This window comes from Ursus arctos, unplaced genomic scaffold (genome assembly GCF_023065955.2).
Source record: "Ursus arctos isolate Adak ecotype North America unplaced genomic scaffold, UrsArc2.0 scaffold_19, whole genome shotgun sequence".
NCBI lineage: Eukaryota > Metazoa > Chordata > Mammalia > Carnivora > Ursidae > Ursus > Ursus arctos.
This window is the reverse complement of record NW_026622863.1, coordinates 25,080,504-25,104,132: the sequence shown is the minus strand read 5'-3', so window position 1 is coordinate 25,104,132 and position 23,629 is coordinate 25,080,504. Positions and strand designations below refer to the sequence as shown.

At 36.2% G+C, this 23,629-nt stretch overlaps 1 protein-coding gene across 1 annotated transcript in view; it reads right to left on the bottom strand.

The window, feature by feature from the left end:
- ZFHX3 (zinc finger homeobox 3) overlaps nucleotides 1-23,629 on the bottom strand; it is a 1,297,849-nt gene that overhangs the window by 743,830 nt on the left and 530,390 nt on the right. The window contains exon 9 of the mRNA XM_057314209.1: nucleotides 22,493-22,554. The gene's annotated coding sequence lies outside the window, so the exon portion shown is untranslated. The remainder of the gene's footprint in view (nucleotides 1-22,492; nucleotides 22,555-23,629) is intronic.

The following is a 23,629-nucleotide window of genomic DNA, read 5'->3' as shown; positions in this document are numbered from 1 at the left end:
ACAGAGAGAGAAAAGGAATTGTGCAAAATGAGGACAGACTTAGGAAACTCAGTGAGTCCATCAAACATAGTAACATTGGTATTATAGAAGTCCCAGAAGAAGAGTGAGAAAAGGGAGCAGAGAATTTATTTGAAGAAATAATAGCTGTAAACTTCCCTTATCTGGGGAAGGAAACAGTTATCCAGATCCAGGAGGCACACACACACACACACACACACACACACACAAAATCAACAAAAGCAGATCCACATCAAGACATATTGTAACTAAAATGGTAAAATAAAGTGATACAGAAAAAATACTAAAAGCAACAATACAAAAGAACACAGTTATATACAAGGGAAATCCCATAAGGCTATCAGTTAATTTTTCAGCAGAAACTTCCCAAGGCAGGAAAGGAGTGGCATGATACAAAGTGCTGAACAAGAAAAACCTGCAGCCAAGAGTACTCTATCCAGAAAGGCTATTATACAGAATAGAAGGAGAGATAAAGAGTTTTCCAGACAAAAAACCAACCAAACAAACAAAAAAACCCAAAAATTAAAGGAGTTCATGAGCACTAAAGTAGCCCTTCAAGAAATACTAACGGAGACTCTTTGAGAGGTAAGGAAAGACCAAAAATGACACTATGAAAGTAGGAAACACAAAAGCAGTAAAAATGATTATTTCTGTAAAAATCAGTCGAGAAACTTACAAACTAAAAGGATGCAAAATATGATACCATATATGGAAAACATGGGGAGAAGTAAAGTATGGGCTCACATTTAAACAACCATTAACTAAATATAGGCTGCTATACACATATGATGTTATAAACCAACCTAATGGTAACCACTAATCAATATGCAAGGAATAAAAAGAAAGAAATCTAAATATATCACTAAAGGAAACCAGCAAACCATGAAAGAGAGAAAGACAAGAAAGGATCAGGGAAAATCTTCAGAAACAATGGATAAAGCAAGTCATAAAATGGCAATAAATACATATCTATCAATAATTACTTTGGATGTAAATGAACTAAATGCTCCAATTAGAAGACACAGGGTGACAGAATGGATTATAAAACAAGACCCATCTATAAGCTGCCTATAAGACTCATTTTAGACCTAAAGACACCAGCAGATTGAAAGTGAGGGGATAGAGAAACATCTGTCATGTAAATGGATGTTAAAAGAAAGCCAGAGTGGCAATACTTATATTGGACAAAATAGACTTTAAAACAAAGGCTGTAATAAGTGACAAAGAAGACTATTATAATAAAGGAGACAATCCAACATAAAAATATAAAAATTTAAGTATTTATGCCCCCAACATAGGAGCACTAAACATAAAACTGTAACAAACATTAAGAAACTAATTGATAATAATCCGATAATGGTAGGGGACTTTAATACTCCATTTACACCAATGAACAAACCATCTAAACAGAAAATCAACAATGGCTCTGAATGACCCTGGACCAGATAGATTTAACAGATATATTCTGAACATTTCATCCTAAAACATCAGAACATACATTCTTTTTAAGTGCACATGGAACATTCTCCACAATAGATCACATACTGGGACACAAAACAATCCTCAACAAATTCAAGATCAAAATCATACCATGCATCTTTTTAGACTACAACGCTATGAAACTAGAAGTCAACCACAAGAAAAAATCTGGAAAGATGACAAATACATGGAAGTTAAATAAAATGCTATTAAACAATGAATGGGTCAACCTGGAAATAAAAGAAGAAATAAAAAAGTACATGGAAACAAATGAAAATGAAAATGCAACGGTTTAAAACCTTTGGGATGCAGCAAAAGCAGTTCTAAGAGGGAAGTATATAGCAATACGGGCCCAACTCAAGAAGCAAGAAAAATCTCAAATAAGCAACCTAACCTTACACTCAAAGAAGCTAGGCAAAGAACAATAAACAAAATCTAAAACCAGCAAAACGAAGGAAATAATGAAGATTGGAGCAGAAATAAATGATATAGAAACTAAAAGAACAATAGGACAGATCAATGAAACCAGGAGATGGTTCTTAGGGAAAAAAAATCAATAAAATCCATAACCCTCTAACCAGACTTATCAAGCAAAATAGAGAAAGGACACAAATAAATCAGATCACAAATAAAAAAGGAGAAATAACAACAAACACTACAGAAATACAATTATAAGAGAATATTATGAAAACCTATATGCCAACAAATTGGACAACCTGGAAGAAATGGATAAATTCCTAGAAACATATAACCTATCAAAACGAAACAGGAAGAAATATAAAAATTTAAACAGACAGATTAGCAGCAAAGAAATTGAGTCAGCAATCAAAAAACTCCCAACAAACAAAACTCAGGACCAGATGGTTTCACAGGCAAATTCTACCAAACATTTGAAAAAGACTTAATGCCTTTCTTCTCGAACTATTTCAAAAACTAGAAAAGGAAGAAAGACTACCAAATTTGTTTTATGAGGCCAGCATTACCCCAATATTAAAACCAGATGAAGATACCAAAACGAAAGAACTACAGGCCAATATCTCTGATGAACACAGATGCAAAACTTCTCAACAAAATACTAGCAAAGTGAATCCAACAGTACATTAAAAGATCATTCACGATGATCAAGTGGGATTTATTCCTGAGTTGCAAAGTTGGTTCAATATTCACAAATCAATTAATGTGATACATCACATCAATAAGAGGAAGGGTAGGAACCATACGATTATTTCAACAGATCTACAAAAAGCATTTGACAAAATACAACATTCATTCATGATAAAAACCCTCAACAAAGTAGGTTTAGACGGAATATAACTCAATATAATAAAGGCCATAATGAAAGATACATAGCAAACATCACCCTCAATATGAAAAAACTGAGAGCCTTTCCTCTAAGGTCAGGAACAAGACAAGGATGTCCACTCTCACCACTTTTATTCAACACAGTACTGGAAAAAGTGGTAGCCACAGCAATCAAAAAGCAAAAAGAAAATAAAAGGCATCCAAACTGGTAAGGAAGAAGTAAAACTTTCACTATTTGCAGATGACGTGATACTACTTATAGAAAACCCAAAAGACTCCATCAAAAACCTGCTAGACCTGATAAACGAATTCAGTAAAGTGACAGGACACAAAATAAATGTACAGAAATCTGTTGCATTTCTATATACCAATAATTAAGCAGCAGAAAGAGAAATTAAGAAAACAATCCATTTATAATTGCATCCAAAATAATACAATACCTAGGAATAAACCTAACCAAACAGGTAAAAGACCTGTACCCTGAAAACTATAAAGCACTGATGAAAGAGATTAAAGATGGCACAAAGAAATGGAAAGACATTTCATACTCATGGATTAGAAGAAAAACATTGTTAAAATGTTTATACTACCCAAAGTAATCTACACATTTAATGCAATCCCTGTCAAAATACCAACAGCATTTTTCACAGAACCAGAACAATCCTAAAAATTTGTATGGAACTGCAAAAGACCCCGAAAAGCCAAAGCAATCTTGAAAAAGAAAAAGCAAAGCTGGAGGCATCACAATTTTAGACTTCAAGTCATACTACAAAACTATGGTATTAAAAACAGTATGGTACTGACACAAAAATAGACACAGAGATCAATGGAACAGAATAGAATATCTGGAAATAAACCCACAATTACGTGGTCAATTAATCTTCAACAAAGCAGGAAAGAATACCAAATGGAAAAAAGTCTCTTCAACAAATGGTGTTGAGAAAACTGGACAGTCACATGTAAAAGAATAAAACTGGACCACTTTCTTACACCATACACAAAAATAAAGTCAAAATGGATTAAAGACCTAAATGTGAGACCTGAAACCATAAAAAGCCTAGAAGATTACACAGGCAGTAACTTCTTTGACATCGGTATTCTAGATATTATCTCCTGAGGCAAGGAAAACAAAAGCAAAAATAAACCAATGGGACTACATCAAAATAAAAAGCTTCTGCAGAGCGAAGGAAGCAATCAACAAAATTGAAAGGAAACCTATGGAATGGGAGAAGATATTTGCAAATGACACAGTTGATTAAGGGTTAGTATTCAAAATATATAAAGAAGTTATCAAACTCAGCATGCAAAAAACAAATAACCCAATTAAACAGTGGGCAGAAGACATGAACAGACATTTCCCCATAGAAGACATACAGATGGCCAACAGACAAATGAAAAGATGCTCATTATCATTTATCAGGGAAATGCAAAGCAAAACTACAATGAGCTGGGGCGCCTGGGTGGCTCAGTTGGTTAGACATCTGCCTCCGGGTTGGGTCATGATCCCGGGGTCCTGAGATTGAGCCCATCAGGCTCCCTGCTTGGTAGGAGCCTGCTTCTCACTCTCCTCCCCACTTGTGCTCTCTCTCACTGTCTCTGTCACTATCTGTGTGTCTCTCTCTCAAATAAAAAAAAATAAAAAAATAAAATAAAAAACCTACAATGAGCTATCACCTCACACATGTCAGAATGGTTAAAATCAAAATAAAAGCAACAGGTGTTGGCAAGGATGTGGTGAAAAAGGAACACTCGTGCACTGTTGCTGGGAATGCAAACTGGTGCAGCCACCCTGGAAAAACAGTATGGAGGTTCCTCAAAATGTTAAATATAGAAGTACCCTATGATCTAGTAATTTCACTGCTGGGTATTTACCCTGAAGAATACAAAAACACTAATTCAGAGGGACACACAAACCCCTATGTTTATAGCAGCATTATTTACAACAGCTGAACTATAGAATCAGCCCAAGTGTCCATCAAATGATGAATGGATAAAAAAGATGCGGTATATATGTACAATGGAATATTGCTACGTTGTGAAAAAGAATGAAACCTTGTTATTTGCAAGGATATGGATGAAGCTTGAGAGTATAATGCTAAGTGAAACAAATTAGAGAAAGACAAATACCATATGATTTCACTCATGTGTGGGATCTAAGAAACAAAACAAACAAGCAAAGGGAAAAAAGAGAGAGACAGACAAACCAAGAAACAGACTCTTAAGTACAGTGTAGAACAAACTGAAGACTGCTGGAGGGGAGCTGGGGGGAAGGATGAGTGAAAGGGATGGGGATTAAGGAGTTTGCTGGCCATGATGAGCACCAGGTGATGGAAATAAAAACTTAAAGATAATAAAAAAAATAAAATAAAATATTTCTATCTTTAAAAAAAAGACTAGAAAAGAGAAATACATTTTGATATAATTACAGGCTACTCTGGAATGACGGAAATGAATAAACTATAGCTATGCAATCACTACAATCAGAGATTGGCAAACTATCGCCTCAAATGTGATGCGTTCCAAAAATAAGATTTGCAGGAATATACGACCCTCATCCATTTCCATACTGTCTATGCCGGCTTTCGCACAACAGCAGAGTTGAGTCATATGCAGCAGAAACCATATAGCCTGCAAAACTAATTTTTTTACTATCTGGCCCTTTATAGAATAAGATGCCTTTATTAAGACCTTTGTCTTCAATGAATCTTGCAAGAATGATGACCAAAAGAAAAAAGTAACAAAGACTATATACTAAATTATTCCATTTACATAAAGTTAAGAACCTGGCAAACTAAGTGATATTGCTGAGGGATGCATACATACATGGCAAAATTTTAAAGCAATGCAAGGAAAGGATTATCTCAAAACGTATGATAGAGGTTATCTTTGGGGATGAGCGAGAGGCTGCGCTTCGAAAGGACACACCAAAAGGACTTCAGGGGAGCTGCCAGTGATCTGTTCCTTAATCCGGGTGGTAGAGCCATAGGAACTTATTAGCCAGTATACTGAATATATATATATAAAACATAGACATAATATATTTTATATGATTTCCTAAATCAATGCTAAATTTTACACTCAAAAAAGGTAAAAAACAGAAAAATATTGCTTCCATTATCCAGTTTATAATTTTTAAAACAAAATTAAAGTAAAATTTCTACTTTCAAACTTAAATGTGAAAGGTTTAGTACTATATACATTTTTTAAAATAACCATTGACACAAGTTCTGATTACTCTTTTCTTACTCTCCTTAAATTTTGACCCGATTTATATTAAAATATTAAAAACAGCCAATACAAAGAAATTATGTGCGGAGTTTCACTCACAAAATAAATTATTATTTCTGTTATAACAAAAATGCAAGTCCTAGAGAGAATATCAATATGTATAATATATTAGCTAGAGTGTTAACCCAGAAATTTCACTCTAGTCAAAATATCTTTAAGCAAACAATAGTTTTCTTTTTCAAAAGTAATTGGATTTTTTCTTCGCTGGTTAGCATTTAAGACCATAAACCATTCAAATGCAAGTCCTAAGTTGTTTTGTTATAGCCTTTTTGAGCTATAATGCACATACCATATAATTCACCCATTTAAAATGTATGATTCAGTATATACTCACAGTTATGCAACCATCAATTTTCATGATCCCAAAAAGAAATTCAGCACCCTTAGCTATTACCCTCTACACACCCCATCTTCCCTCTCTCCCAACCACAGACAGACAAGTTCTGTGTCTATATATTTGCCTCTTCTGAACATTTCATATGAATGGCATCATGTAATATGTGATCTTTTGTGTCTGCCTCTTTCACTTAGCATAATGTTTACAAGGTTCATCCATATTATAGCATGCATTAGTATTTCATTCCTTTCTATGATCGGATAATATTCCACTGTATGGATATACCACATTTTGTTTATTCACTCATTGATCAATGGACATTTGGGTTGTTTCCACCATATCACAATTAACATCACATTTATTCTTTGATCATTATAATTAAATATGTTAAACTACAGCATATAAATTTCAGGAAATATTAGTCTTTTAAACTCATGGTAAGTTTCTTAAAATATTTCTCACACTTTGAGAGTTTTCCAGGCTACAGTGAAAATCCTTCTAATTTTCTTTATTTCAGAATTTTTGGGGGGGGCGAGGGTCCCTGGGTGGCTCAATCAGTTAAACCTCTGCCTTCAGCTCAGGTCATGATCTCAGGATCCTAGGATCAAGCCCACCCCCCTCCCTCACCAACCTTGGGCTCCCTGTGCAGCGGGGAGTCTGCTTCTCCCTCTCCCTCTGTCCTTCCCCCTCCCTCATGTGCATGCTCTCTTTAAAAAATAAATAAAATCTTTAAAAAAAGAATCTTTTTTTTTTTAAGAATCATCATACCTATATAATCAAGAACCCAATGGAATAAGTATAAATGTTTACCATTTTTAATGATACCAGATCCTACTAAAGGTTTTTCTAAAGTAGGCTAAAAGAAATGGACAATTTGAAAATTAAGTATTAGCTAAGACTTAAAAAAAAAAAAGAGGGGGCACCTGGGTGGCACAGAGGTTAAGCGTCTGCCTTCAGCTCAGGGCGTGATCCCGGCGTTATGGGATCGAGCCCCACATCAGGCTCCTCTGCTATGAGCCTGCTTCTTCCTCTCCCACTCCCCCTCTTGTGTTCCCTCTCTCGCTGGCTGTCTCTATCTCTGTCGAATAAATAAATAAAATCTTTAAAAAAAAAAAAGAGTATTCAATAAAACTACATCTTTGTTCAAGATTTACCTGTATAACTATATAATGAAACATAACTGTTTCAACTGTAACTGGATACAACTATATACAATTATATACAATGAAAACTCTGAATTCTGGAAGGATGGTTATGATTTAAAAGGTAATCATAAGTGCAGAATTCAATATTTACCACTAACTCTTTTGTTCAGTCGGGGAGCATTAACTTTCCCCAAAACCCACAGAGACTCTCAGATAGATAATCGAAAGGAAATGGAAGAATTACGAGCCTCTTCGCTGCCCTCCAAAATACAGATTTTAGAACAAGTAGCTCTCTGCTTAAAGTTTAAAGTGAAAAATAAAAACAACAATAACCAGAAAGAGAAATGTGAGAGAGGTGAAGAAGAGTTAAGGAGATCTGGAGTTTAAGAGAAGTCATGGAGAAAGAGACAGGGAGAGGGGGAAAAAATGAAGAAAAACAGGCAGAAACAGCAAAAAGAAGGTTTGGTTAGATTTTCAATTGCCGATGAGAAAGTCTGCCCAAATATGCATGGTTCCCACAGTATGCACCTTGGCTGGATCTGAAATCAACAGACAAAAACCGAGAATGGCGATGTGGCAAAATGAAAAACTGAGCATCCTATTCAGCCAGTGGGCCCTGAGGACAGCCATGAATTCCCACACACTTGGAGCAACATTTCTACGGCCACATATGGATGTGCGTGTGAAACAAGTGAATGCGTGTGCTGGAGGACTCAGGGAGGAGGGGGGCTCTGAGGCAGCTTCAAAGGAAATCAGCATCCTTCAGTCTAATTAAAACCTACTTTTATTTCATTTGTAGAAGGGTGTCAGGTTTGATTGAAGGCCACAAACAATCTGGCTCTGAGAAGAATGGTGGCTTTCTTTCATGAAGAAAAACAGGGAAAGAGAAGTAATTCCTAAATGTTATCATCAGAAGTTCTGGGGGCAGCATGCCTACTTCCGGGGCCATTAATGTCCCTGGGGAGGGGGCTAAAGGGTCTATTGTCAGCTCTATGGAAGGATTTCAGGCTCCCCCAAAACTGAAGTGTAGTATCCTTAGTTAACTGGATACACAAATTCATTAGGCAAGCAAAGAATGGCAAATTTCACCCTCAGTTCACAGTTCCATGCCCCAATGGGAGAAAAATGTAACCGTATTCGCTGGCGGCTTCTGTTTATCTGTGTACGCTCATCTCCATGTATATCGTGTTACACGCCTTCTTATTGTAGCAGTTCCAAAATACTTAATGCGAGCTTCCTTATTAGCAGCAAGTGGGTCTGTTGAAGCTTAAGAAAGCCATTTAATAAAAATAAAGCCACCCAAATGAACGTGGATTGAAAAAAAATTTAGATTGATGGAGCTAGGTTGGTCACTGTAATTATGGAAGGTGTATCATTTCCTAAGCTCTCTTTGCATTAAGTGTATGCCGTACATTTATCAGACATAATTAGCACTTTAGGTGACAATGATTTGATTTCTTTCCTTGTAATAAAAGCTCTCTGTGTTGGCATATACATTCTGAATGGGAAATTGAACACTGTTGCTGTTTATTCCCCTGAGGCAAAATTTAGGACAAACTGGGGAAAATACGAAGAGGGCTTACAGAACAGCCCTTTGTGAATTTTGCAAACAGAAAAAGGAAATAGTTCAATAAGAGCTTTTAAGGATCACAGTCAAACGCAAGCTTTTTGAAAGCGAAGGATATCTATGGAACGTTTCTCTACTTTCAAAGTCAGCATTTAACTTTCCTTTAGATGTGAACAAACCCACACTAAATTGATTCGTAGGCACAACTGCAAAACCGGACACATTTAAATTACTGTGTCCGAACCAGAAAAGTATCTGTGCTGCCTTCTTTGAGGAGACTGAAGAAAGCGGTTATTTATTTCAAATAAATTATTTCAAATAATTATTGATCCTTCTATTTCCTCAACTGCCACAATTAAGAATCATACTAATCCACTCTTCTGTGGATTATTTATATAAATGTTAAGATTTTTTTTATATAAGGAAAAAAGGAGCAGTTGAAATGCAAGTTGCTGATCTATTGTACATGGCTCATAAAGAATGCTACAGCCTCTTGAAATCTGTAGCCCCATGGGAAATGCTATGAAAACTTAGGCTTTTGCATTTAAATCTTCTTGAATTTTCTTCTCTTTTTCATCAAAAACAAAATGTAACAGTTGGGTGGTTGGTTCCTTTGACTGCAAAAATTATCAGAAATTTAGTCACAGGTAATGATTGTTAAAATAAATATTTCTGAAGTAAATCTAATGTTACTAATTAATTCAATGCAAACCTTTTCACTTACACTGAACCTGCTGACTTTCTGCTTAATCCTGAGACTTGTTCTACTAAGACGCTGATACAAAGATAGATGCTTTTCCATCGGAGAGTGACCTGCATGTCATCCTCTCTTCCAAGGGTTCTGAAATTCAACACTATCAAAGGAGTAGAGTGTGTGAGAGATGCCCAAACCACACACATCACATCTTTCCCTGAGGCTTTTTATTTTATATTTTCTTAAACTTATATGGGCCTCTTACTGACCTAAAGAAGAATTGCTTTAAAGAAGGTGTCTGGTTTTTATAGGAGTTCCTATTTAGGAAATGTATAGGTAATAAACCAGAAACACGCAATGAAAACCTTTGAAAAGTTAGTAGGGAGAGAAGAGGTTTTGGCATAACATATTTTACTTATATTATAAAAAATAATGGGAAAAAATGAAGTAACTGTTTAGAGCTTTACAGAGTTTACTTGTTATAATTCAGAAGTGTATACACATGGAAGAAGTCCAGTAGCTGTATGCAGCATCGTTTCTAAGCATAGGCTTGAATAACAGGTGTGTGAGGCATTAGTAATAGTTTCAAAAAATAATTCCTCTCAGCAATTTCTTAACTTGAGCCCAGTGGAGGTTAAGGCCACACAAAGAACTACTATTTATGTATTCTTCCTGGTGGCTGTATATTATTTCATTTTCTGAACATAAGAGAGATTTAATTTGGAAACTCGAATCCGATTTCTGTAGGTTTGCACCTGTAGCCTAGGTTTTTCTGAGCATAAACACAAGGCACCGGAAATAAAAAAGAAGAGAATGAATCACGTTACAGGAGAACCCAGGGTAACCAGGCAAGGCTGGGCTTGACAGAATGCGGCCGCAGGTGATGGCCGATGTTTGCTCTCTGATCCCACATTCTTATATGAAACAGTCATACTAAACCCCTCAAACTACAAGATGATATAATCACCTGTTATAGAAATCATACTTGATAAAACCAATAGTTTCTAAAGAGGTTTATAACCACTTATTGTTAGCACTTTTGTCCAAATGCAAAGTCTTTTCCCAGATTTTTTTTTGCTTTTTACATATAATTTTATCTCAGTAACATGAAATTTTTTCCCTCTCACATGAAAATATTAAACAGCCATGACCTAGGATCATGAAGTCCCCTGTTATTTCTCATTAGACGGATTCTTTTACCTTTACAACACGTATGCACATACATACATAACACACATATGCAATGTCACAAAGCACTTTCGATTTTTCTCCTATACTCCCTGAGGATGATGTAGGGAACCTCATGTCAAAAACCCTCACTTTAGAACAATAAATAAATAAACCAGCCACAGCCTTCCTGAGGCTGGCCAACTCTAGCATAAGTAATTCAAGAGGCTGAGAGATGCCAGATAAATTTGATTACTATAAAAGATGGGAATATGTTTCTTTCCTTTGAGAATTCACAAAAAGGGGTCAAAAACAAAGCAATGCTGAAAGCGAACAATTTCATTTCGCCTGCAATTCAAGGCGAAAATTCAAAGGCAATTTTGCAGGAACATTTTATCACAATTTTATAGACCCTCATTTCCTGCACACATCACAATCTTTAATTTCTGAAAGAGGAAAGCAAGAAAAGGGGAAGTGGGGAGGGGGGAGAGGGTGAGAAGGCTGAGACCGACCGTGAGGGGCTTTTTCTTCTTCTTCTTTAAGATATAAATGCAGATATTTATAAAGCAGTGAGAGATTTGTAAATCTTTCTTCAAAGCTGAACCTACTGCTGGGATTGTGATTTGCTAAAAGCTGCTATAGGCATACTCCAAAACTCAGCAGGGTCATCCCTCCCCTTCCAAAAAAAGAAAAATAAATAAATAAAATAAAATAAAAAATAAAAGAAGTGCGGGAGTGGGGAGGGGGAGGCGAGAGAAAAGAAAAAAAAAAACCAAACCCACTCCGATTGGTAGTGTCTCTACAGGCAAAAAGAGTTAAAAAAAAAAAAATGTTTTTGCTTTACGTCTTCTCCTTGAATCACACACTTTTCTCTTTCCAAATACAGAAAAAGAAAATTTAAAACTCAATACTTTGCTTCCCATCCTGTTGTCGAATTGACTCTCCTCAATGCCCTTTGAAAATGGCAGGTCATTTCTCAAAGACAAGCTCTTCAGTGGTCCTTTGGAAGGTCACAATCCAAGGACAAATACAACAGGCACCCATCCAAAGGGGACCTTGACTACCACCACTCCCTACCCGCGGTTCTTGTCTGGGATAACGAATGGTGTGGTTAGCTGGGAGCACATTTCTTGGAACTAGTTTCTAGTTCTAATCTTGCCAATAATTCCATGTGCAATTTCAGAGGAAAGCCACAAACTCTCCCATTTCCTTGTGGGGATGATAAAAAAAAAAAAAAAAAGTCCTACTGACTTGCCTGGGTGGTAAGGATAACAGAAAACAAGGGGTAAGCACAGGGCTCATCTTAAAGATAGAAACTTCCCCAAGACCCAGAAAGTGTCAAAGACAGAGGAGGCGGTGAGTTCATATTTGTTAACTAAGGAATGAATGTAGTCTGGAAAGCATGAGCCAAGAACATCAGAGTAAAACTGTAAAAATGGATGCTAAAGTAAAATCAATGGCATCTAGTGCTCTGAACCTCCTATCTCTAAGAGAGCACTGGACTGGCTTCAGGACGTAGTAGACGTTTCTTTCTTGTTGGGAAAATTAACCCCTCCCTGCTGTACCCACCTCCCACCTCACCCCAATCCTCTTATGCAGTTATCATCTGGACTCAAAAGACTCAAAAGGCTGCGGAGCTTAGTAGGACTGCAGGGAACATGGCTGTTTGAAAACGCGGCAGAGCTACTTTTCATTTTTCTCTGAGTAGATACACTGCTTTCAGAGAGAACTTGATATACAATAATTTTACATTGGGAAGGGAAAGTGGTTTTAAGAAAAAGAAAAAGAAAAAAAAAAAACAGAAAAAGAAAATCCTTTTGCAAGTCACTGTTCTCTGACTGAACCAGTTACCGCCGCCACTAAGAGGGAATGTAACTTTGCCAAGTGTTGCTGACCCTCTTGTGAGCATCTGGCATCCTTTGTTTTCTAGAGCAAATTCTTGGGATGCCCTGGCACTTTTCAGTACTGACCCAAATTTCCATTAAGAACAAAGAACTACAGTAAAGGGAAGGACTGGGCTTTGATAATTGTATCAACATCTAATACAAAAATCCAAGATAGTTTAGTTTTAAAGATAAAGGCTCTATATACAGCATAGAGCTCTATAGAGTACATAGGTTCTACGTAATGGCCAAATACTTATGCCCTTTCAGAAACCTACTTTTTAAAATGCTACTCCCCAATTCAATGATTGTAACTGGTTGAAAAAAAAAATCAGTCAATCAAAATGCACAAATAGCCACAGATCTGTGCCGAAATTTGAAAACTCACATAATTTGCCATCTGGGACTTGCCACCCTAAGGAGCAATCACAATCAGGCACATGTCAAGAGACCAAGCACCAACTACGTACTCAACGCTACTCATACATAAACTGTGATGAGACACGGCACAACTGTACAAAACACTCATTTGAAGGAGCTTCCACCTAGTTCTATTCCAGCCAAAAGAAATGGGCAAAGATATAAACCATGTAGTAAGGAGTTGAAATGTTAACAAAGCGCTCAGACCCACCAGAACCAAAAATAATCATAACGGCAATCTCTTCACTGATAACTTTTTTGCACACAGACGATAATTCATTCAACTATTTCTACCAGTATTCTATTTAATTTAAAACATAGAATGGTATAAACATGCAGTCAGATGTAGTCAGCACTATCAGGGCCTTTAGGGAGGGCTGGCGCCCTACATTCGTCCAGTTATTCAACAAATTCTTCACTAGTGCCTCCTGTCTGCCAAGGATATCACAGTCAATAAGAGAAACATGGTCCCGCTAAGCTTATAGTCTAATGTAGAAGATGAATTAATAAGCAATAAATATGGTCTGACGAATGCAATGAAAGAGGACATAATGGATACGTGGGAACCGCGGAGGAGATGATTTCTCAGAACATCACCGTAATTGCTCACTTTTGAGAAGAGAAGCTGAGACCCAGAAAGAGGGCAGCAAGTTGTCCAAGGTGATATGGAGAGACTGTTCCAACAAAGTGAAGGGCATAGAAGTGGCAACGCAACCCAGCAAAGTGGATAAACTTTAGAATATCTGTTTTACTAAAATGAGCCATTTCAAATCCATTTTAAAAGCAAATGGGACAGGGGCGCCTGGGTGGCTCAGCTGGTTGAGTGTCTGACTTTGTGGTCCTCCAACAAACCAAAAGACTCAGCAAATTTCATTTGTTTTAATAAGAAAAGAGTATTCATCAAAAGAAGCCAACTACTTAAAGAGGGTCAGGAAGAACACTAAAGAAAAATAATTCCATGGATTAAAAGTCATGTAAAAAAATCTTAATGTGAAAGCTGAAGGCTAGGAAAATGAAGAACATTGCCCATACTTTTTTATCTGCTCTTCCTCTTTACCAGGCCTAGAAAAAAACATATGTTAACCACTACTTTCACTATAGTTTCAACTGAGCTCGCTTCCTGGTCTCTCAAATGCCAACACAGTGCTACTGAGACGGTGGCAGCGTTATTGGGAAATGTCAAAGCTGAACCCCAAACAGCCTTGCTAGAGTCTTTTTTTTAAATCTCAGAAAATCACCTTTTATACCTTTATTTAAAACTGTGATCTTGAGCTAAGCTGTTGTACTTGACTGTGTCCCTTTAACCTAGGGAACTCGCTGCCAAAAAATATTATTGAGGCCAACAGCTTAATAAGTTTTATAGAAGATTAAATATTTATATGAATAAAAATAGCACCTGCAGCGACACCAGGAAGGATAAAATTACAAGGGCTATGAAATCTTCATGCTTCAGGGCATAAATTGCTTACCAGCTGGATGAGGCGGTTTTCCTCACGGAACAACACTGCACTGCTAAATATGTCTTCCTGAGAAGTATCTCAATGCTGAACACTTTCAGGACCAAAGACTACAGCAGAAGGACTAGTAAGCTCCTGGTTGGAATCCAGCTCAAGGTTGTACGGGATTTTAGAAGGTGGACACGATGCTATACCAATCTAAAATACAAGAACAATGTTGCAAGAGAGAAGCCAACAACTCCATTCACGCTGAATGGGAGTAAGATGGAATAAAAGAATGAAAGATGAGAGAGCTCTGAAGGGGAAATGGATCCCAAGTTTGATGACCATTACAGAATCTTTGCAGGAAAGAATGGAGAACCCCAAATCCTAAAGCCAGTTAAGGCAAAACTGGAAAGGAAGTAACCAATTACTTAGGCTAAATCTCTTCTTTCTTTAATATTTTCCCCAAAGTAGAAATGAAACATAAAGATTATCAATAAGACCTTACTCTTCTAATCTTGTTAGAGCAAAGGTTAACATTGACAAAAGAAGAAAACAACAGGGAAAACAATGAAATATGCAAAAAAATCGGGAGAAACTAACAAATATGTGCAACAATTTGTAGACACCAGATTTCACTTCTGGCACCAACTATACGGTGGCATTTACAAAAGACTCCTTTTTCCTCATGGGTCACAAGAATGATACTAAATAGCAATCAATCCATTTTATAAATAAAATATTCAACAAAGTAAAGCGTAGCATCCAGCCAAGCAAAGTATGCTGATAAGGTTAATGACTCGTTAGCTTTATTGGAAATTCACTTGACTTTGCAAGTCTGGATAACACAACGTGCACAAACATTCTAGAGTTACTAGAACTCCTTGATGTTCCTTTGCATAATTAGTTGCTTTCTACTGAAGGATTATTTAAGACACAGCTATGGGCTCCAGGAAGGTGCTCCTGTGCAAAATAGTATAGGGAAGTGCGTGATGGGTGGCCCTCAGAATGACTAAATGAACAAAGGGCTCCTGTGGATTTTAATAACACTGATCCACTTATGAATCATAAATCAAATGGGGACCCTCTTGCAGTTCAAAGATTTCCAAGATTTCTGGAGAGAATGCTCCAGCAAAGCAGCATGTGATCAGCCAGGATTAACCATACTTGGCTCACACTCTTTTAAAAATAGCGTCTTGCACTCTCAGATAGGTGCTGGCAGGGACTAGCAAAAGTGCAACAGTGGGAAAGGTGAGGGGAGAAAGGGGCAGAGGGACCTTCAGGGCCCGTGACAGGGGGCTTTCAGAAGCCAGAGTTTTGCAGTGATGGCCAGAGCTGAGAGCAGCAGAGAAATGCAGGCTCATAAGGATGAGCCGTCACATCCTAAACCAGAGAGACAAATAAATGGTTGGTATCAACAGGAGCCGTTTCTTATTATTTTTAGAAAGTCTTTAATTTAATGCATATTTTCTTTGCTGAAAAGGAAATAGTGATATTAACAAATTGGTTTTATTTCTAACCTGGCAGGCTGCCTGCAGTGAAATGTAAATACATGTACATGGGAGCCAGGATTAGCATTTACTGAAGAAAAAGAGTAGTCAATATTTTAATGAGGAAGTCTAAGAAAGCAATTGCATGAAACACACTCCGATGTCACAGGGGAGCTTTTTAAGTTAAGCCAACTAGTTCCAAATTACTACTTTTCTCAGCTTTCCTTTAAGGGAAGTTTAGACTTACTTAAAAAAAATACAACCGTGGCATTTAGTCTTAAATATCATAAAATAGCTGTAATATTCATCTCTATAAATATATACATTAACCTATATACATGTCTCTCATTATATATATAGAAAAAGGATGTCTGACATGCCATTCTTCAGTTAAATGGCCCATTTAACAGTGTCATCCCTCTGCTTTTTTCAAAGACAGAAACACTAGGTGAAGAAAATTGATACTATCCAAGAATAAGGGATAGATGTGAGGGGGGTAAAAGCATGGTAGGAAATATGGGTAACCAAAGCAAATAAAAGCCAATGATAGTTTAAGGACAGAGTTGTGTATATAAGGCAAGTTTGGGTGGCAGATAAAATCTATTAGACAAACACTATCATATAATTTCTAATGAGACACTGCTAGGAGGCATATTGCCATTGTAGAATCCGATTTCATCAGATTAGAAAGAATTAGAAAAAATTCTGGGAATCGGGCGAGCAGGGTAAACCAAGGAGATGATAAAAGGACTGAAATATCATTCAGAAATGATTATTCATGATTAAATGACATCAAATGATCCCAAGTGTGGAAGACTTCTGTATCAACATTTCTGAAATGCAGGGTATCTAACAGGACTAACTACTTTAACAGCACACATCAAAACAGTATTTCTTAGAGTCTCATGAATGCTATCAAGAATATTTTATGTCTGTCAAATATTTATGCATATTATACTCTCACGATGGCCAAATTGTATCTACCTTCAACCTCAAGAGATTTCACTACGAACATCAAGTGATAAAGAACAGAAATTGGTAAAAGAGAAAAAAATTCACAGAAAATAATCAACAAAGCTAAAAGTTGTTATTTTTGAAGAGAATGATAAAATTAATAAACAGAGAAGGTGCATGTAATCAATACTAAGATCCTGCAGACATTAAAAGGATCATAAGAAAGACCTTATAACCATTTATACTTTTATACATTCATAATTACATGCTTTTATGAAAATGAGGTATCTATATAGCTAAAAGAAATTGTTACACATGACAACCAGGAGAAATATACCAAAATATTCAAAGCAACATTCAGCTTATTAGACAAAAATCATTGCTTTTGGTTTATAATTTTTTTAAATCGTGCATTCCCACAAAGGCTGACTGTACAACAATGGAGATGAGGAAAATACATTCACATTCAACAATATAAATGGATCTTAGACATATAATATTGAGTGAAAATTTGTCACTAGCATCAGTCTACCTTCAGTGTGATACAATTTTTAAAAAAATATTTTATTTATTTATTTGAGAGAAAGAGAGCATACGCACAAGAGAGCACAAGCAGGGGCAGCAGAGGGACAGGTAGAGGTAGACGCAGACTCCCAGCTGAGCAGGGAGCTTGACGTGGGGCTCGATCCCAGGACCCCAGGATCATGACCTAAGCTGAAGGCAGATGCTTAACCGACTGAGCCATCCAGGCATCCCTAGTGTGATACAATTTTTCATAACACTTGACAATTTTTAAAAATCTACACTATATGCTGTTCAACATATTTATTAAATAAAATTGTTTTTTGGAAGGCAAGGGAGTAGCAAGCACAATATTTAGAATAGTGTTCATCTCTTGGTGGGGAAGATGTAGGGTAAGGACTAGGAAAGGTGCCCACGGGTAGATGCCATGGCCCCACTAATGTTCCCATTCTTTTTTTTTTTTTTTTTAAGATTTTATTTATTCATCTGAGAGAGAAAGAGAGTGCAAGAGAGCACAAGCAGGGAGAGCAGCAGAGGGAGAGGGAGAAGCAGACTCCCGGCAAGGAACCTGACATTTGTATTTATTTTCTATAGGACTGAGGATACAGGACTGAGAGAGAGCAGTAGGATGTGTATAGGGTGGGAAGTATGCTAAATTTTTCCATTTAACTAGAAGGTGTAAAAATGCTGTTTGCCCTTAAGTTTGAGAGAGATTAATAGACTAAAGAATGCTTTTGAGAGACTTAAGTGAAAACGGAACTTAATACAAAACATACACTCTATGAGATATTAACAAAGAATGTCTATATGCTCAAAGCTAGAAAAGAATGGAGGGAAGAATCACCCAAGAATCAAAAAGAAAACATAATGAAAATAGTAAGGCTAATATTTTGTTTATGACAATATTTGTAAATGCCTTCAACTACTCTGTGAGAAGAATAAAAAGGAGAAAGCCAGATTACGAAACGAAAGCCAACTGTATATTTATTACAAGAGATACACCTTAGACAAATGAGTACAAAAGGATGAGTAAAAAGATGAGCAAAGATATACTGAAGAGATACAAATAAAAAGAAAATCGAAGTTTTAATATTAACATTAGACAAAAGAAAACTCAAGGCAAAACGCATTATATGTTCAAAGAGAGATTTCCTATTAGAGGAGTACAGTTCAATGCAAATATACAATGTTTATGTGTCAAATAATACTGCACTGACTCACAGAATACAAATATCTCTATAACTAAGTTACAGAATAGTAAGAACAAATTAGTAAAGGATTTCAACTTTCTTCACAGTTGCTGAAAGAAGATCAAAAAAGACCAAAAATGAGCTGGAGACAGAACAGCTTGATAATATAATTAATAAGAAAAAGTTCTCTAAATAAAATAACTTTCATCTCCAGTGCCCATGGACTCCTTCTCAAAGATCATCAGGCATACTCTTCTACAAAGATAACGCCAATAAAATTCAACTACAAAACTAGAAATTCATCATAACAGACGGGAATTTTAAAATTCAACCATTTTAAAATTTTGAATTCATCTTTTAAAAAATTGGGGGGTCATAGAAGATATCAAAATGCCACTTCAGTTTATTAATAAAATAAGAATCCAACATAGCAAAAGGTATAGATGCAGCTAAAATGGGAATCATAGGAAAATTCCTAGTTTGAAATATTTTTATTAATAAATGACAAAAAAGATCAACCCAGCATGCAACTCAAGAAGCTGGTAAGAGGGGCGCCTGGGTGGCTCAGTTGGTTAAGTGTCTGCCTTTAGCTCAGGTCATGATCCTGGAGTCCTGGGATCGAGCCCTGTGTGGAGCTACTGGCTCAGCGGCAAGTCTGTTTCTCCCTCTCCCTCTGCCCCCTCCACCCCACTCAGGCTCTCTCCATTGCTCTCTCTCTCTCTCAAATAAATAAAATCTTAAAAAAAAAAAAAAAAAGCCAGTAAGAAAATAGCAAAACTATGGAAATAGTGAGGGAAGGTTCTTCAAAAATACCTCTGCAAAGTTCATTAAGATAAAGGTATTTGTATTAAGAATGAGAAAGTGTCTTTACAGTAGATTTATAGGATTATTTTTTAAATGGTAACAGAATTTTTTGTATATATCTGTATTAACAAATTTCACCTCTAGATAAACTGGTATTTCAACAGGGAAATATAAATTTCCAAAGTTGATTCAATAAGAGACAGAAAACAACCTAAATATGTCAATACCCTTGAAAGGAAATTAGAGGTTTCGAAGAATTTATCCTGCCAAATGAGCCAGATGCAGACATTAATTCTATACATCTAAAGAAGACGGGTCACTCCTTATAGTTACACTGCTTCAGAGCATGATATTGGGGAGGGGGACTAGGGAGGATGAGGAAATTTTGTTAATTGATATTATGAGGCTACAATTACCCTTGTTCAAAAAAATATAACTAAAATGGCACAAAAAGAGAACTTTACAGATATAACTTGGATATCATATGCAGAAACACATGTTATCACAACTTAGAGAGGCTTATTTCTAATATGCAAGAATGAATGCCTCATAGAAAATCTACCAATAAATGGAAAGACACTCAATGTTCTCCAATGGAATGACTCAATATTATTACGGAGATGCCAATTTTACTCCGATCATTTAGAAATATAATCCAATCATCACCAAAATCCAACAGAAAAACAGATAATAGCTAAGATAATTTTGAAAGAGAAGGGGGAGGCAAGATGGGCATTTTAAATATATAGCAAAATGACAACAATCACATAAACATTGCAGCATTGATATAGGAATTACCAAAATTAGAAACTACCTACATTTTCATTGTTCAGTAGGAATGAGTAAAAATTCTTTAAGCTACAGCCACGCAATTGAAGAGTATGCAGCGATTAAAAATTAAACTGTAGAAGTCACCAAAAGATGCTCAAGTCTTGTTCGCAATTAGGACTGAAACTTAACAAATAAATTGATAGGATAATTTTTTTAGGAATGCAAACTAATCATAGGGGATAAAACCTTAAAAGATATATACTAAATGTAAACAAAGGATATTTTTCCATAATCGGATTAAATGACTTCTAATATTTGGGCTCTTCACCATTTCTCAAATTTTTCAAAACAAATATATTGCTACTGTTTTCCTAAAAATATTTTTTTAAAGCTCAAGTCCTCGAAAATCCAGTATTCTATTAAGTATACTTACACATGACTGAAATTCATTTGAAATATATATATATAGGAAATCTGTGCTTTGTGCCAATGGCAAGCATCTGGATATGACTCACCAAAAAAATTACTATATGTCTGAAGGAAATATTAAAACAAATAGCCCAGCGCTGCAGTGACTGCATAGAACTGTATATATTCACTCTGTGCACTGGACAGGAATTTTTCATTTCATACATCATTTACAACTTGCTGCAGTGATTCTGCAAAATCAGTCCATACCATTAGCACACACAAAGAGAAACATCCAATGTTCTCATTGTTGGAAAATTCAAGTGTTTTGGGCTCCGATGTGCACAAATGTCAATACTCCATCTAAGCAGATGTTGCTCTGATAACCAGGATGAGGCCACCAGGCAACTGGGAACCAAAGATAGGGATCAAATATCTGGGGTCAAACCCATTGACTTTTTTAAATCTATAGTTTTAGCTTGGCTTGTGCTCATAGATATACTTAATTTTAAAAACTATTTGAAATAAATGAAAACAAAATAGAGAAAGTCATAAACAAATCCCTCCAGAGGGGCTTATTTTTTTTTAATGAGAACCAGCTCTGATTTCTAAAATACTTTATCAAGGCATTTGATATCAACCATCTGGTTTACTCAACACTTCATCCAATGAATGTCTGAAGCATTCACCTAAGTCCCTGCTCTTTCTTAACAGTGTTGGTATTTTCAAATCACAGCATGGAGAAGTATATTTCCAAAGCAACACAAAAATATTGCCCTGTATATACTTGAGACAAAGAGAAAGATGTTTTGCTGGCCAGTGAAATGCTCCCAGGGTCAAAAGTATTCTGGAATAGCAAAGAGGCTTAGGAATAGCAAATGTCAACTTGGTTCTGCTTCCAACATGCCCTAACACTCAAACTTCCTCTCTTTTCCCTTCTTTCTCCTTATGTAGGAAAACACAAACCACAATTTTCTGGACAGTACATCTGCCATATCCTCAGGTCTAGCTACAGAAATGGAAATGAATTCCAAGAAACATCCAATGAATTGCAAACAACATCCTATTTCGCTACTCATGGATTTTCCCACTACTATGCTTCATTCATTTCTAGAACAACAGGGATCCAGAGTTACGTTCAGTCTCCACAAGGAGTGCATCTATGAGTCATCCATGTGACATGCATCACAACCAGCCACAACTAACCACTAGAATTATCAAGCTCATCAACAACACCTTCCTTAGAAATTGTCAATTGTCTCTTACCTACACACAAATAGAATCTTTAGCAACTGGCTTGATTTTTTTCAGGACTAAAAGTGGAGTAGTTGATGAGTACTTACTGTGCAGAGGGAGCCAAAGTCCTAGTAACAAAGGTCAAATTCATGACAAGTATCAGAACAAATACACAGGGGTTTGTGAAGTAAAGCCATTAACATTTAAGTTTTCGTTCTCATGTCACAAATATTCGAAATCACTATGTCTAAGAAAGCAAACAAAAGAACACCCTCCCTGCTGAAATCAAGCTTTGACTACTTTGAATTTAAAAAGGGCACTCTGAAGAGGATTCCATGGGTAATTCTAGGGCATCCCCAATGGGATGTGCATACATACCAAGGTAAGAGTTCTTCTTTATTCTTCTTCTGTTCACAGAAGAATTCAAGAAATCCAGAAGTCTGTAAAAAGAAAAAGGTTTGGCTTAAGGAAAAGATATAAAAAAAAATAGCAATCAAACTGATGGAGGAGAATTGACAGTGGTAATATGTGTGCTCGGCTAAAAATGAGGCGTTCTCAGTGGGAAGTTGATAAAAATCTGCAAGCCATGGAGGTCGTGGCCAGAATGAACACCGACTGCTTCACATCCCAAAATGGAAGTACTGTTTCTAATTGAAAAGGGAGCCTGTGAAGTACTATTCATTGTCCTTCCCTCTCAAAAAAGAGATAGATGATGGATTGAATAGAAATTCATTTCATATTAAATCAAATGATGTATACATTCCAATCCATGAGTAGTTTAAGCATTTACTTATGAAAAGAGAGGAAAACTTTTGTGATTTTCTCACAGGTCTCCATCTGAGAAAAGTACAAGGTAAGTGACAACAAATTTCTTCCCCAAAAATAATTACAGAAGAATTCTACGTTGAGGATGAAATTCAGGTAGGAGTTTATTGTGCAAATTTGCCTAACCATAACCTAAAATCTTAATATGAAAATAGCCAATCTAAAACTATATCCTTTTTTGCAAAAGATCTGAAATTGAGTGAACTTTTGCCTCATTTGTGTTTCTGTTTGGGGTTAAGTGTCTTGGATATTATGTGGTTCACCTATTGTCACCAGCATCATGCAAATAAGATGACACAGAGCAGAAGTAAAAGATAATGTATGCAAAGAGTGAGTGCCAAATAAGAAATAACAAGTCCAGAAATCCAGCAAAACCAGCAGAAGCAGAAAGTGACTACAAATGCGTCGGTTATTCGATACAGTGTTAGACCGGAAGTACACTACCTCTTGGTGGATATCTGGTCTTAGGGGAGAAAGCAACCTATTATTTATTATTTATTTTTAAGCAGAGAAACCAAAGTTGAAATGGTCAAACATGGTATCAATGGTTCCATAAGCATCCTGACATTATTCTGAGACTGAAATGGACATGGACATTAGGAGCTCGTGGAAGGAAAAAGCATTTTAATCAAAGACAATGGTTGTTTTAGAAGAGCAATAGTTATTGATGGAATTACTGGTCACTCTACA